The sequence below is a fragment of the Equus asinus genome, chromosome 1 (assembly GCF_041296235.1).
Source record: "Equus asinus isolate D_3611 breed Donkey chromosome 1, EquAss-T2T_v2, whole genome shotgun sequence".
Classification (NCBI taxonomy): domain Eukaryota; kingdom Metazoa; phylum Chordata; class Mammalia; order Perissodactyla; family Equidae; genus Equus; species Equus asinus.
Window position 1 is genome coordinate 158363633 of NC_091790.1, and position 13214 is coordinate 158376846.

General features: G+C 40.6%; 1 protein-coding gene across 4 annotated transcripts in view; it reads left to right on the forward strand.

Annotated features, from left to right (window-relative positions):
* The first annotated feature begins 5737 nt into the window (after window positions 1-5737).
* TAX1BP1 (Tax1 binding protein 1) overlaps window positions 5738-13214 on the forward strand; it is a 78291-nt gene continuing 70814 nt past the window's right edge. For 2 of the 4 annotated variants that reach the window (XM_044765484.2, XM_070511156.1), the window contains exon 1: window positions 6512-6649. The gene's annotated coding sequence lies outside the window, so the exon portion shown is untranslated. Of the gene's footprint in view, window positions 6354-6511; window positions 6650-13214 lie in introns of those variants that run through there. The other 2 variants (XM_014841032.3, XM_014841033.3) reach the window with 2 other exon arrangements.

Here is a 13214-nt window from a genome sequence, read left to right on the forward strand (position 1 = left end):
ACCTAAACTATGTTACAGAAGAAATTCTAGCCTCTATGCATCATAATTAACATCAAATAGCAGTACAAAATTGCAATACAACAAAGAGCTACATGGCAATAACCCTAGCTGGTCAGAACTAAATTAACTCATTTAACAATTACTTAAGGAGAAGAAGGAAAAATAATCAAGACAGGTTCTACCTATGGAGCTAAAGGAAGGGAAATAGTGATTGTGTCAGTCTGGGTCCAATCAGTAGAGAGAAACCACACAGTGATTTGAACAGGGAAAGTTTAATATAAAGAGTTATTAACTATAGCAGGGGACTGGAGTAACCAGACTAGTAAGGAGTATAGAGAACTCTAAAGACTTTAAGAATAGCAGATATAAGGAGCAGACACTATCTCCATGGCTGACATACATGCCTAGGCAAGAGCACCTCCAGGGCTGAGATCCAGACCTTGCAGACGGCACGGCTATGGATCACTGAATGAAGAAGTCCCACAGAGAATCTCAGAGAGAAGTCCTTGTGTTGCTGAGCTGTTGGAACTTGCTAGAAATTCACCCTCTGGAACTTGCCAGAAGTCCACCTTCTGGAACTTGCTGGACAGCCACTATGTGGAACTTGCTGGCAATCTGCCCTCTGCATCTTGCTGGAAATCTGCCTTCTGGAACTTGTTGGAAATTTGCCCTCTAGGGTTCTGGGGAAAGTTGTTCATGGAGAATGATTTCACTGCAGGCACTCTGCCATACAACTGCCCAGAGGGGAAGCCTGGGGGTAAAGTTGCTGGGTGCCGCTAGCTACCATGCACTGCAGGGATCAGCGACTTAAGCCCCAGGCACTGCGGAGCTGGACACTGGGAAAGCTGAGCAGGCTGCAGTAGATGGACACTGGAGAAGTCATACATGCTGCAGGAGTCTGTTGAGTGAGTATACAAGAACCAGGAAACAAAATCCTTTCCTCTTTCAGTGTCTCTCTAGCACTTCCTACTGACAAAGCTTAATATCATGCCAGCTGGCAAGGAAAAATATTCAAAGGTCCTGGATGCATTTTCTCAGCATGGCAGCAAGGCAAAAAGGGTGCATTTAGAACTGAGAGGCAACAAATTGATAATAGGCATGACAATAATCCCCAAATTCCCTCCCCCTACTCCAAATTTTAAGCCCCTCAGAAATGTTTTAATGTTTTATAAAGTTGGCTGGGTATCAATCAGGGAAATGATGGAACTCTCCAATCATGGACAAAATTCAAATTCCTTTTCATGGATCTTTTTTTTTTTTTTAAAGATTTTATTTTTTTCCTTTTTCTCCCCAAAGCCCCCAGTACCTAGTTGTATATTCTTCGTTGTGGGTCCTTCTAGTTGTGGCATGTGGGGTGCCGCCTCAGCGTGGCCTGATGAGCAGCGCCGTGTCCGCGCCCAGGATTTGAACCAACGAAACACTGGGCCGCCTGCAGTGGAGCGCGCGAACTTAACCACTCGGCCACGGGGCCAGCCCCCCTTTTCATGGATCTTTTGAGTCCCAGGCAAATCACGGGATACGGTCAGACACCAGGTTAGCATCCACAGGATGCACATGAATGTTAAGATGGATTTGCCTGTCTAGTGTATATTATGCACCTTACTATATTAATGCAACCTGTCTTGATGTGATGGGGGCAGCATCCAGAATGGAGTAAGAAAGGTTAGGAAATGACAGAGTGGAATATAGACAATTCTTTTTAGTAGTGAGAAGTCTGCTTGTGAAGGTGACGACAAAAGACAGTAGTAGCTGGAGGGAAGTATGGAGCTGGAGAATTTTGAAAAAATTAAATGGAAGAGATGAGCATGTTGAAAAGACAATGGGAAATATCCAGTGAAGATGGAGAGCTGAAATATAAGAAAGATGATGTAGAGTTCCTGAGAAGGTGGGAGGGGATCTGTGGAAATGAAATCACATTTTAACCTAAAATATTGATTCAGACTTTGTTAAAATTAAAACTTTAAAAAATTATCTTGATGACATTTCTTAAAATAACTTTTATTAACTTTAATTACCATTGATATGCAAGTGACTCAAAAAAATGAAAGGTATGTAATTAAAAACACCGGGGGGAAAGAAACTTGTTGACTTAAATACCTTAAGAATTCAAAGTACTATGCTGGCTATTACTCTTCTCTGTAAGATAAGGAGGGGAGGTTAGAGAATATTTACATTCCAGTGACCTCTGGGTTGCACAAGGAACAAGAACACTGTTAGGAGTGAGGAGGGGCAAAGGTCTAACTAAAGCATAAACCTCTGCAGGCTCTGTTTCTTAGTATCGTGAATTACATAGTTTCTCTCCTTGATAGTGCAAGAAACTTCCCAAGACACCCAATTTTAATGTCAAAGTTTTTGCTTAGTATTCTCAGACGTAACCTTTAGCGGTTAAGCATATGATGACCAGAGAGTCTGTAACATGTCTGTTGTAGGAAATTGCACTTAATCTGCAAGATGAAAAATCAAGGGATCTTAGGGTACTGGAAATTATGTTAATGATAGTCCATGGACTCTGAGTTGGATAATGAGAAAAGTATTAAAAGGAGAAAAAGCTCAACGGATTAGAGATCCCAATGAGACTGAAAAATAGATACAGTGGGCTTATTTGAATAAGCAAGTTAGGAGAATACGAGGTTGCTGTCAAAGAGCAAGATGCTCGATTTTGAAGGTGAAACAGTCCAAGTACGAGCATGGAAATAGACCTCTGGAGTGGAGTGAAGGAGATTAACGGAGAGGAGGGATTCAAGAAATTAAAAGGCCAGGATGTTGGCCTTTTAATTTTAATCTCATTGAGTGCCACTGAGGGGCTTAGAATGGAGAGGAAGGCTGGGTACCAGGTGAGTCTTCAGTGAATGAGGAAGAGTGACTTGGAGATCAGCAGATGACAGCAACAAGGAGGAAAGGGGGGGTTATAACTGATTGACAAGCGCCTCAAAGGAGCAAAGTTTTTACAAACATCTGAGAGAGCAATGGTAGGGAAGTCATAAGGAGCAAGCAGTACACCAAAACTATCTCCTAACACAGGGTAAGAGAAAATAAACAAGTCTGTTTTAAAGTGTTTTGAATCCTCCCTTTTTCTGTCTGTCCAAAACCTACCATTATTCAAATCCCATCTTTAAAAGCTCTTTTTTTAGAAAACAAAGGTTCACAGATATATTATTTTTTAAGGAAGAATAATTTCTGGCAAAAGAATCTTTAATAAAAACACCAAAGAAAATCACTGCTCCGAAAGGCGAGAACAACTCATTTTACTTGCTTTCAAAACCTGTAATATTTCTAGAACATGCCTATTTGGACTCAATTTTTCTAACTTTCAACCCATTTTGTACCACCTAATTGTCCCATTTGTGCCTTTTTAATTATTTTCTCTACATGAGCCCTTTCTGTACCTTTTCTGATCTCAGAAAGCAGTGTAGCTTGTGTATGGGAATTATTTTTTGTTAACAGTCTTCTCCTCACCTAACTCATTTTCTCGAGCTCTTACATCCTGACTTGAAAGTCTTCCTTCTGTCTCTTCATCAATACCCCACTCAGGGGCCAGCCCGGTGGCACAGCGGTTAAGTTTGTTCTTCTGCTTCTTGGCAGCCCGGGGTTCACCGGTTGGGTTCCTGGGTGCGGACATGGCACCACTTGGCAAGCCATGCTGTGGCAGGCATCCCACATATAAAGTAGATGAAGGTGGGCACGGACATTAGCTCAGGGCCAGTCTTCCTCAGCAAAAAGAGGAGGATTGGCAGCAGAGGTTAGCTCAGAGCTAATCTTCCTCAAAAATAAAAAAAAACCCCAAAAAACCCTACTTAACAGTTGAGGCCTACCTCCTCAAAGAAAGTGTCCTGCTCACACAAGCCTAAACTGAAGTCTCCCATCTCTGAATATCTTATCCTTTCTTATCATTTTTAATTTTATTTTTATACTACATTTTACACTTTAGTCACCTATGTTTTCATGAATTCATTTATTTTCTTCCCTTTGTTATCATAAGTTCTTCTAATAGAGGAACAGTGTCTTTTAGATATTTTCCCAATAAAAACATAGAGTAGGTGGTACGTGATGTGATAGGTTAGGACAACTGCCAAGAAATTCTTTGAAATTGTAATTGCTCCAGAAATATCATGGTATGCTGAGGGATTTACTTTTCAATAATTCTCTGAACAGGTCTACAATCTCTTATTCACTATTTTGAAATCCAAAAAGCTTTGAAAATCAAATGCTTTTTAACATTTGGTGGCAAAACCTATTCTGACCTAAACTCATTTGTCAATAAAACCTGACTTGGTCTAGGGGCCGGCCTGGTGGCACAGCGGTTAAGTGCGCACGTTCCACTTCGGCAGCCCAGGGTTTGCTGGTTCGGATCCTGGGGGTGGACGTGGCACCACTTGGCAAGCCATGCTGTGGCAGGCGTCCCACATATAGAGGAAGATGGGCATAGATATTAGCTCAGGGCCAGTCTTCCTCAGCAAAAAGAGGAGGATTGGCAGATGTTAGCTCAGGGCTAATCTTCCTCAAAAAAACCCCAAAAAACTTGACTTGGTCTAAATTCATAGTGGCAAAGAGGCAAAACCTGATCTGAACTGAAGTAAGTCTATACACTTCATTTATCCTACTTAGTAGTGTGATAGTCATAAGTTTTCCTGTAAAAATGTTAACTTGATTCTGGAGTGCTGCCCCAGCCCTTGTGGGATGTAATATAACAAAGTACACTTTCCTAAAGTCTGAAAAATTCTGAATTCTGAAATCCACCTGGCTCAACATCATTGTTAAAAGGATTAAAGCAAGGTACAGTTGTTAAACAAATACCTTTGTGGGGAAAATAAGATCTAAAATCTCAAAAAATTACTAAAAACAAGAAAATAAAAATATTTTCCAATTATGGCTTTTATTAAGCATATTGTTTTTCTGATTTCACTAACTGAAAATTGGTGGTAACTAGAAATTTATTACATGTAAATACGTAATGTGATTAAAAAATAGAGTGACACCTCTGGAAAACTGTGCTTATAAAGTTAACTGCTATATTTATATTTCTTAAGGGACACAGTTATTTTGCATTACTATAAGGTTGCTGGCAGCGACGCTAGTCGTTACTGACAATGACTATCACATCTTTTTCTTCACCTGTAAAATAAGAAGGTTGGGTCTAATGACCTATAAAGATTCTTCTGAAATTCTAAGATCAAGTAGGATACACAGAACGAGACCAAGTTCAAAGATTTCATATATATGAAACAAATCAGTCAGCAAATATTGAGAACCTATATTATCGAAGGTGCCGTCATATTAAATACTGGGAAGCGAAGACGAAAGGATTTGAAAGAGGATGTTGTATGTTCTGTACTGAGAAGGTGCTTCAACGTTTAATGTGATCTAACTTATTATCCTTTCTTCACTGGTGATACTGCAAATTTTATCAGGGTTTTACGGCAACACAGGAATACGATGAATTACATCACAACACATTGCTTCCGTGGAGTTAGGATTCAAACTGTGAGCGTCCTACAGGAAGTTAAGATATAGTGACAGCCAAAAGTGACTTTAGAAATTATTATTGAACAGAATACAGGACAAAATTCACACACACAAAATAACACAGAGAACAAAAGCAGTTAATCCACAGCAATGCGGGTAGAAAGAGGCCACGGCTGGAGCAAGGGGAAACAGAATCAGAGAGCATCAGAACTGAAAAGGAGAAACCGCCGTTTTACAGGGAACGAAACCAAACGAGCACGGGACTGGACCAGGAGTTGGGAGAGAGCCTCGGGGTTAGGGTTGCAGCCCTAACCGTGAGGTCGCTCCCTCACTTCTATGCTTCTCTACTTTCTGGTTTATAAAATAAAGGATTCGCTTAGACACATTTTTAAGATCCAGGCAATGACATGGGAACAGTTCAAACCTCTGGGCTACCCGTTCCATCTAAGTGGTAAGTTACTTAACTTTCCGGTCAAAGAGAAAATTATATAATCAAAAATGCAAATCCAAACGGACCCTGTTTGGCTGCAACTAGCTCTCTGAAAGAAAACGGCGAGGCCCAAGAAAGAGACGGAGGAGCCGGGCCGAGGGAAAAGGCCGACTTGGACCTGTTTGCGTCCGACGGCCGCCCGCTGGCCGCGGGGCTAGCAAGGGCCGCGGGGCCCAAAACAGTGTTTCAGCGGACGCGCCCAGCCAACCCAGCGCAGCGGCGGCGGCGGAAGGGGCGGGCCCCTACGCGGAAGTGACGTGGCGCCGGCTTTTGGCCCTGAAGGGAGGTGTAGCCGGTCGGTGGAGAGAGGCAGTGGTGGCGGAAGAGGTTCGGCGGCTGATGGTCGCTCAGGCTCGGAAGCCTCTCTGACGCTCCCGCTCTGTCCGGGAGCCTCTCACTGGTAAGCGCCTTCCCCAGCTCCCCCCAGCGCCTTGTGCGAGGCAGACCCCCGCTGGAGCTCTTTGTGGGCTTGTGATACACCCCCCCAGCCCCTGGAGTCTCGGGGCCTGGCCGGTCTGTGGTGACGATGCTGCCAAACTGTGATGCTTTCTTTCCCAAGGACAAACCTTTCCTCCCGGACTGCGATTGTGACGGGGGCGTGGGTGACCTCGGTTAGCAGTGGAGTTGGAAAAAGCGACGGGTGCCCGTCCCCCATGGCCGGGAGGCCCCGGGATATAGGCCTTTCCGATTTGGGAGGTGCGTGGAACGTGGTCCCTTTGGCGGGGGGCGAGGGACGCGGGTGACCCCCGAGGAAGAAACTCTCTTGCCCAAGGCTCAGCTCTAGGGTGAGCGTTTTGCGGTCGCCGGGTTTGCGGCCGGCGTAGGTGAGCTTGGGAAAACATCTGGACCGAGTCCGGAAAGGACGCTCGGGTTTTCGGTGCGGAGTGAAACCCAAGTGTTTTGGTTTGAGTCGCCCTGGAGGCGGAGGAGGAGGCGGAGACTCCCTGCGCCGCCTCCGTTGGGGGCCGCGGGCGGAGTTAGCTCTTCTGGCCTGATCTGCGACTTCGCCTGGGCTGCGCACTTAGTGACCGCTCTTCTTCGTCAGTGTATGAGTGGCCCCTCCGCCTGGTGCTCGAAGGGACCTTAAAAAATCTTTCCAGGAGCGTCACATCTTTTTTTGCTTAGGCGACTTTTCTTGATTCCACAACTCTTTCTCCCCATCGCCCAACACCCCGCAGGTCCGCGGGTTGTTGGACAAGTCCCGACAGGCGCGACATGCGCTCGTCGCTTCGGGGAATCTTTGTTAGGGATTAGGGTGTGTGTGTGTGTGTGTGTGTGTGTGTGTGTGTGTGTATATGTATGTATGTGTATATGTGTAGAAAACTATTGATAAATATGTATTGCCATATTGGTAATAGTTTTGTTTGAAAACACTGGCATTTGACTTTCTACATATACTAAGTTTTAGGTTTCACAAAGTAGTTATGAATTGCTGTTGTGTCAGGGATTCAGATGGGAAAATACATCTTAATTTTTCAACTCTCTGCATTGCACTGATTGCAAAATTTCTACGAACTGTGCACGAACAATCGCTAATTATAATTCTGGTGCTCGATTCCAAAAGCATTTAAAGAGGTTTTTTGAGTAACTTGTTAATCTCAAAGTGGGCTGATTGCCCTCGAAGTGCTGTTCGGGTATGGAGAAGGGGCGGAGGCCAGGCCTTCGTTCTGTTCTTGTCGCTGGTAGACGTGATTTCTTGAAGGATTGCTTGATTATGTTAGAAATGACTTACTAGGTTTTTCTTTTTTGCAAGTTCAAAGAACATCCTATTGTAGTTTTTATTTTCTAGTCATCATATTCTTAAATTGCACACCTCTGTTTACAATTATGGCTGAGCCATTTGTTTTTAGACTTAACCAGTAAATATCTTTTCCTTAACAAAGTGATAGGTGTTTTGGAATTCTAAGTTTCACCCTTTTTAATGGTGTTAAATATTTATGAAAGATCCTAACGATGGTCCTTTTCTACCTCTTTGGGGGAATTATCTCACATGGGAAGTTTATTGGCTTGTATTCTTTTGGAATTTGGATATTACTGAGTAAAACTTTGGCTGTATGCGCTTCTGGCTTTTTAAAGTTTATTTTGCTCCAAATAAACCCTTAGAAGAAGATAAAAATTCCCTCCCCTCTATTATGTATGGGCCACGATCATAGCTTTTTAGAAACCAACTTTTAAAACAACTTAAAAAGTAAATAAAAGTAGTGTGAGTGACAGCTGGGCAGAGTGTAGTGGCACTCATGTGTAAGGAGTTCTGGAGATAGGGATGTCTGTAAGAGTGCAGATTAACAGATTGGTGGCTTGGCTTCTGCCGGGATCCCAGAAAGTTTGCCTGTAACATTTTTCTGGTCTATATACCACCTGGTCTTTGTTTGAGCTAAAGTATGAATAATTGGGAACTGTTAGACTCTCAGGCATAATTTTCCCTTCAGATGTTTTTGTGTCCTGTAGGACTGAAGTTTGGAGATAATTTTAAAAGTTCACCTATTTTTAGCTGAAGATTTAATAAACGTTCACTAAGTTTGTCAACCAGTACATGTGATGTGTTTCTGTTGCAGTGGTCATACATGGAGTTTTTATTACTAATCTTTGTTTATTTGATCTAGTTTCACTAACTTTTGTTATGGAAATTTTCAGACATACACAAAAGGAGAACGAACAGTAAAAGGAACCATCATTTTGCTAATCTTGTTTTATTACCACCTCCAACACATTTATTTTTTCCCTTAGAGTTTTTAAAGCAAACCCTGGACATTAGGATATTTCACTTAGTATGTGTAATTACTTCAGCCTCTTTAACTGATAAGGGCTTTGGGAAAAAAAAAAATACAATCACCATAATCATATTATTATACAGAACAAAATTACCTTATTTCCTTTTTGAATTCTAATTGTTATAACTGGCAAATTATATAAAATATTCCAAATTAAAAAGCCTAATTTGATTCTGTAACGTTTAATGCACAGAAGTTCTTAGTATGGTCTATTTTCTACTGTAATTGACTAAGACTTACATTTTTGGGCCAGACAAGTAAAATAAGGATCAAGAGCTACTGGTAAAATACTACCACAAAAGCCAGATCTATTTTAGGCTTGAAAAAGTACTGAGAGGAAGAAGTAAAGACAACATTGAAATGTCTTCCGCCCCACGTTTATTTTAGCTAGATACTTGAGTGCCCACTGCATAGTATATATCTTTTCTTTGGACATTGATGAAACCCCAAAATAACAAAATTGGATTTTAGACCAAAGAGTTCATAGTGTAAAGTTTACAGCATGATATAGGCAAAGGAACTCTAGAGATGTTAGAACTCTGGGAGGCCATATAGTAGGAAGCCTAGAAGAGGGCACTGCCAGCAGCATGCATGTGCATTTCAGACTTGGTATCCCAGCCAAATGTGACTGGTCCTTTAATTCTTGACTGGAAAGTTTTTACTTAGTCTTGGCTTGCATCTTAATGTACCCATGCTTCTGGAGATGTACTTGAGAGAATGGGAGCAAAATTTGTTATGATAGAGGGGCTTCTGCTTCCCTTTGTGTGTAGCGGCTGTATTTCCTTTCTCCAGTTGAGGCAACAGTTTGTTCTTTTTATCAGGATGTTAGTGGAGCTACACTTCCAAGTATTACCACAAGGTGATGCAGTGACTTTGCACATTACTTCTCACTGGGTGGGGTGTGTGTTTGTGCGTGCATGCGTGCGCATGTGTAGTGTATAAATCTGCCTGTAAGTCATCTTGATACATTGGCATTCTGAGTGAATTTCAGCATTTTTATAAGCTTGCCAGTCTTTTCACTCCATTTCTTATCTGTGTGAGGAGTGAAACAGAGGAACATATGGAAATTAGAAATTTTATTTTACTATTTAAAATGGGTTGATTCATATTGTAATTACATTTAGATTACATTTATCCATGTTAACTTTTTTATGACTAGAAAATATATTGGAATTTAATAAAAAAGAAAGATTAATGGGAGTGGAATGACTTTTATAAAATATTTCTGTAGTTATAATCACACTGAAATTTTTGAAGAGGTTGGAGTGTTGGAGAGAGATTAAGAAGGTTAATAGGATGATCACAAATTTTCTTACTCTTCAGATTTATAAGCGTCGTGATTATATTTAAAGTCTGATGTTAGGGTTTTCTACTAAAAACTTGAATTTGGGGAGGAGGGTTTAAAAATAAAATTTTGTGTTAGTATGTTTAAGACAATGAAAATAATACATTTATATACACTGTAAAAATTCAAACAATCAATTGAATTAACCTTTAGTCTTAAATCCTCTTTTCACACATTTCTCTCATGAGTAAAGACTATTAACTGCATGATGAGTACTTTTTGAGTCCCTTTTGATGCATTTATAGGCATATATACATATATAAATATGTGTATACCTTCAAGCTATTTTATATCTTAAACACTTTTCATTGAAGTAAAAGTGTGAGGTTGGATTTTGGATTTTAAAAATACTCTTGTAATTGAGGTTAAACAAAAGTTTAGACTTCACTGCCTTGTTTTATAACGAATAATTACAGCTTTGTTGATTTAGTTTACTTTAGGAAACATGTTAAGTTTGAAGAAAGAAAAATGTCATTCTTAAACTGCTTTTAATTAAAAACATGAGAAACTCATTCTAAGCCAGCCTTATTTTCTCCTTACTGAATATCTTCCTCAGAGAAACCTAAATATTCACTCTCTTCATAGAAAAATGTTACTGATTCTCTTGCCTCAGTTTTGGTAGTTCTGTCTAACAGGTTGGTTCAATTGATTTAGCTATAGTTTCTCTTATTAGTATCTTATAACCAGTAGTGAACATTTTTTTCAAAACTGGGATTGATGGGCTTTTCCCACTTTATAAAGCCACTGACTTGAAAAGAGATACTCGATAGCATCATGACATCCCCCGAGCCCAGATTAGCTCAGACAATTCAAAGAGACAAAGTAATAGCTGTTCCGTTTTTTAAAGCAGAATTCCCAGTGTTTGTAAACACCACCTTTTCATTTTCCTGAAGGCTTTGGGTTATCACGTGGGGAGTATCGACAGTTAATCTGTGAAATAGGGTTGCTGGTAATAAAGCCTTCTTGTTAGTGCAGAGGTACAGGAGGATTGCTGCTTAATGCACTCTCTTTACTTTGGAATCCTAGCAAACCTTAGGTGGGGAGAGGCTAACAGGCAACCAGCCTGGTATTCTACCACAGCGGCTTCCAGGTTCAAGATTGACAGTCTCTCTATGGGATGTCCAGTATATTGTTTCAGTAAAGCAGTACTTAGACCAGAACAGATGCAGAGAATGCACAAGAAGAAAAGTGGATATTTTCCAAAGTGCTTGTTATTTGAAAACTTTAAAAATTGCCCTAGGATTTCAAACAGTCAGCAAAAGAAACAGTTGTAAAAGCATATTGTCTTAGATCTTCTTAGTAATAAAGACTTTTTTTTTTTTAAAGATTTTATTTTTTCCTTCTTTCTCCCCAAAGCCCCCCGGTACATAGTTGTATATTCTTCGTTGTGGGTTCCTCTAGTTGTGGCATGTGGGACGCTGCCTCAGCGTGGTTTGATGAGCAGTGCCATGTCTGCGCCCAGGATTCGAACCAACGAAACACTGGGCTGCCTGCAGCGGAACACGCGACCTTAACCACTTGGCCACGGGGCCAGCCCCATAAAGACTTCTTAATGATTGTTAAAATATGAGTAGAGTCTTACTGCTGTGGTTGCCCTGTGGAAACTTCATTGATTTGTTAAGTAAATAAATTTGGTTAGCAAAATCTTGTTCTAGTTGTCCCCATTATTACAGAGATTCCTGTTTTGATGACTCAGAACCAAGTACTGTAGGGTCACTGTCATAGTTTCTTATGTGTACTGTAGAATCAAGGATTGTGCTGAGTCTGTGACACACTGTAGATAGCCTTTTTGAGTAAATATTCAATTATATCCTTTATCTCAAAAGTAGAGAACAAAATATGGAAAATATTTGAGTCTTGCAGATTTTTATAGTCCACTCTCACCAGTACTTAGTGTTCACTAAGCCAGTGAGTGTTCACTGAATCTATATTAGATTTTCAACAATATGTTTTTCATTGACACTATACATTTAAAAATATGTAAATTATTTTTCAGCAGTAAATATGTGGAAAGGGTACGTAAATACTGGAAATCAAGGTAGAATCATTGAACTCAGAGTGAAAGGGTGGAATCTGTATAAGTAGAGAGGAACAAATAGACTGAGCTATTTCAAGTAGACTAGCTGAGATTTTACATCTGAACAAGCATGTACCAGAAGCCCAAGGCCTAAGTCTCCATCTGTGGAAATGAGTGAGAGGTGGTAGTGGAGACTTAAGTTGTTGGGTTGGGTCAGAGTCTTAAGCAGTGGTTCTCTGTACTTGCTGCATACAGGATTAAGATTACTTTGAAAGACTTTAAAAGAAAAAAACACACATGTCCCATTTCTGGAAAGTCATTGTCCTGGCCTTTTTTTTTTTTTTAAACCTCTAATGATTCTAATATGTAGTCAGGGTTGAGAAACACTGGTCTGGGGATTGTGAGCATGGGTCAGGAATGCAGGCACAGAGAGATTAGCATCAGTTATAGGAGCCTAGAATCAAGGGAGAGGAGGGGATGGGTCAGATTAGGGAGGAAAATGATGAATTTCAAGGGTTCAGCATAGGAACACCTCAGGTTCATTTGCTTTTGGTTGCAAAAAGAAGCAGAGCTCTAGGCTGTCTAGGAGAGTTGAGTTTTTTCCCCCCTAAATTGTGGTCATAATAGCTTATAACATTGTGAAATTTCAGTTGTACATTATTATTTCTCATAGACCATATAAGTGTGCCCCTTCACCACTTGTGCCCACCCTCCACCCACCTTCCCCCAGTAACCACTTATTTGTTCTCTTTGTCTGTAAGTTTGTTTATATTCCACATATGAATGAAATCATACAGTGTTTGTGTTTGTCTGGCTTATTTCGCTCAGCATAATACCCTCAAGGTCCATCCATGTGGTTGCAAATGTGATGATTTCGTCTTTTTTTTTATGGCTGAGTAGTATTCCATTGTATATATAAATATCACATCTTCTTTATCCATTCATCAGTCAATGGGCACTTGGGTTGCTTCCACATCTTGGCTATTGTGAATAATGCTGCAGTGAACATAGGGGTGCATAATTTTCTTTGTATTGTTGTTTTCAAGTCTTTTGGATAAATACTTAGCAATGGGATAGCTGGGTTATATGCTATTTCTATTATTTTTTCTTTGAGGAAGGTTAGCCGTG